Source organism: Bactrocera latifrons, unplaced genomic scaffold (genome assembly GCF_001853355.1).
Source record: "Bactrocera latifrons isolate USDA-ARS-PBARC rearing strain unplaced genomic scaffold, ASM185335v1 scaffold_113, whole genome shotgun sequence".
In the NCBI taxonomy this organism is placed as follows: domain Eukaryota; kingdom Metazoa; phylum Arthropoda; class Insecta; order Diptera; family Tephritidae; genus Bactrocera; species Bactrocera latifrons.
Genome location: NW_017534553.1, coordinates 493,295 through 497,241, shown reverse-complemented (window position 1 = coordinate 497,241; position 3,947 = coordinate 493,295).

The following is a 3,947-nucleotide window of genomic DNA, read 5'->3' as shown; positions in this document are numbered from 1 at the left end:
AACAGAGGCCAAAGTAGAATTCATTTGAGTCATATTTATAAAGTACAAAATATGCGGATAAGGGTACAAGGTTAAAAATTAATAGTTGCCTTTTTTGAGATATCGTTGAGATACAACCTGTTAATAAAGTAACAACCTAAGGCTTATCCCTGATAGAAAACCTTCATGACAGCCAAATATTGAGGAGAAAATAATGAAGGTAGCGGTTTCATTATATTGCTGTGCAGTAGTTCTCATCGGCAACTCCAGTTCACTGCGGACTAAACCAACAACAGCACCGAAGTGAGACTTAAAGACCTGGGAAGCCACTCGGGGCRGTTTTTCTCTACTCACAAAGTCGCTTGAGAAGAGTGTCAGTGAGCCTTTTCAAGGATGAGTCGAAACTAAGAGGAAATTTTGGAGAAGGAGGAGCTCTCTGTCGATCTTGGCTTTAGGCTRCAAGATCACAGTAGTTTCCTCAAGCAGAATTTGCTGCTATTAAGGTGACAGTAAACGTACTGCTATGCAGATACTTTCAGGGAGCTTTCACTTCGACAGCTGAGTACTGGCGCTGAGCTCACTAACTGCGCGTTGAAAACTAGTTAAAAAATGCCTGCCCTCATTAGAAATAGAATCAAGTTATGATCAGACTTATTTGGGTGCCTGATCATAGCGGAATCGCTGGTATTTGCAAAACTAGCCACAGGAGGCACCCTTGATGCGCTCACATCAGAATAGGACCGAGTTGAATCTTTATTGGCATCTTGCGTTCTAGTACTGGATCAATGGATGTGGAGTGCGCTTAACAGGCGCTCGACGACTACACGATCCTGTGCGACTACAAAAGTATTGTTTTGTAAAGGTCTTATTATTAAATATATAGGGTAATATAGTAATATACTAAATTTCCTTCTATTTCAATAGACATTTATCGATAATTTGATGCCACCACTAACATACATATACCTATGTATGTATAAAGAAAACCAAACACTGTGCAACATGTTGCACTCTGCTATATATCGCCACAAAGTGGAATATGGGAATAGTGGAGAGTAGAATAGGGGAGCACATTGTTGTTGCTGTTGTACTTACAACAGTGCACTGAAGCAACAAAAATCTGGCGTATTAAATTTTTCCTAGTTATGGAGTAGTATGTCTCGGTCGACTACTTCGCAATAACGTCAATTTGCATGCGCGGCACGTAAAGTGGGCAAAGAAATATTGCCAACAGCAAATTTAAGCTAGAAAATAAATACAAGAATATAAATAAAAATGCATTAGAGCAACCCCTCAAGTCGATGAAGAGTGCACAGCAAGTGCATGCAACAATGATACGCTGGTGGTTGTTGTTTTTGTTCTAGTGGCTATGTTGCATGTGAAGTGTCGGCGCTGATAGCACAAGCCCAATGGCAAAGTACAGCAACACATTTAATGACTTGTAGAAGAAAAGAAAAATTACAATGGAAATATAGAGTTGGAGAGCGGAGAAGCAAGGCCGGCAAGACAGCAGAAGTGGAGCAGCAACAATGGCTAATTAAATTTATAAAGATAAGCACGCATTTGTATGATATGTACATATGTATGCTTGTAAATGCTTTATGGGAGCAAATGTTATATACTTGTATTTGTGTCTGAACGAGGCAGGCAGTGTAACATGCAGCCATGGACTACGGTGGAAAGTCAATGTATGTATATATAATACATATATTTTTTCTAACAACAAATACGATCTACGATTTGGCAAAGAATAATAYCCGATTTCGACTTATTTGTTAARTACTTTTTTATTGCGCATTTGGTCCAGTAGATAGATATATACAAAATATTTGAGGTTGCGACGTATGGTCTATTGCGCCCCTATAGCATCAAGTGCTCTGGAGTCTCTGGAGTCTGAGTCTGCAGCGCGACGAGCACTACAAGGCGACGGAATTWGTCTCRGTATAGGTTGATCATATTTCKAAACCTTGCTAGATTGTACTWTGGCWTGACGCATTCTTGCTGCCTGCTGCCAGTGCCATTCTCTCCCCACTCTCTTCTCCGGGCATAGAAACTACTTTATGATGTGTGGCCTCACTGCAATGCATGGCTCTGACCCCATCATACTGGAAGCTGCCGCAAAGCGGGCTAGTTCATCGGCCATATCATTGCCGGCAATACCTTTATGCCCCGGCTCCCAATTCAGGTATACACGGTTGTAAACTGATAAGCGGTTTCACCTTCATACACACTTCTTCACTAATAGCGATTTGACCTCATAATCTGAAGTTTTAGTGCCGCTTGACTATCGCTGAGTATAGCGATACGCTGTTTGCGATAGTTGCCATGAAGATTAATTTCTGCACAATGGTTTATAGCTAGGACTTCTGCTTTAAAGATGCTCAAAAAMCATCCCTTTGGTATGGATAGTTTGGTATGCAGTTTTGCAATGTCTGCCTCAATGCCTTCCGCTAATTTCGAGCCGTCAGTTTACCACTGGATAGTGCTGCCCMTCAGTAGTAGTTCGAACGTGGCATCATTAACTTCGCCTTACAGTCGAGAGTAAAGTTTTTTGTAAGTTTACCCTCTTYGTAACGCCGTCCSTTGGATGAAGGGCCAGTGGTGCGTTTTTTCCTAAAGCCTTCATTTATTGAGGACTACTTTATCATCGGACACAACTTCAAGTGCTGCGGTTGAGACACTGCGCATTGCCCCCGAAGCGCAAACGCAGGCGRGTCTTTCCAGCTTCGATAATTGCAAGCCTACCGAAGACTATGTGGCCTTCGATGCCCAAGCAACCGCTCCATAAGTGACAATTGGTCTTACGATCTTGCAGACCTAGACTCTGCCGGCTAGGCGTCCACATATCATGAGTGTCTTGGTAGCTCTTGACAGTGTTAACTATTCCAATGTGAGGCCTAATACCGAATAAAAATGGCCATTCCTCCAAATTACTACAGAAACATTTTCTCACGCTACAAGAGCAACAACAGTAACCAGAATACATTCAAAATTAAAATCATGGAGGAGTCTGATTTTATTTGAAYCAAAAGATTTATTTAAATAGAAGCGTCTAAAATCAGTATAARGAGATAAAGTCAAAAGTAAATAAATACAAACAAACTAATTGAGGACATTAACAACAATAAGCAGCAGATAAAGCGACTAAGACTACGTTCATACGAGGACTCTTTTTTTGCGCATTACAGACAAATTCTCTTTGTTGTTGTTTATTATGTTTACACGAGCGACACGAGTGACACGAGTGCGACAACTTGAGTCGGACTATTTTTCTGCATTTTCTTTCATATGACATTCTTCATTTCTTGTACGCTTCATGTAGCGTGTAATATATTCACACTTTTCTAAAACATGTCTATCATATTGGTATACCTATTAACATATTTACATATTAAAATAAAAAAATTTTTAAATAACATTCAAATTGGGTCTATATAACCTGAACGGACACGGATTTTTATCCGGCCAAGGACTGTCAACGCGGCATGATTCTGCCGCTACAACAAGAATACCCGAGCATGATCGTCACAGTCCATTCGTCGTCCCCTCGCCTATAAAAATGGATTTAGGCGACAAAAAATCCTCGCCTGAACATAATCTAAGATGTATAGCTCTGTTGCTTATGTAAAAAGATAGGGCTCATATGGCATTGTAAATAAAAGTCTCAGTTTCTATTATTAAAAAAAATAATTAAAAAGTTCCTCGTTTTTTTTTATCAAATTTTAAAAGTGCTATTGGCCATGGACCGACCAAGGAAAACGAAATTGGCCTAGAATACTTCACAAAAAAAAAATTTTATTACTCGTGGTAATATGGAATTAAAGTTTTATCACCGATTAAACGGAAACAAATTTCTCATCCATTTTTTTGCGAATTTATTTTCATTACTTAAAAATAGTTTTTTATTTCCGTAAAGTTTATCTCGTTTTATTTTTTATAATTATCATATTTTTAAATATACACTACTT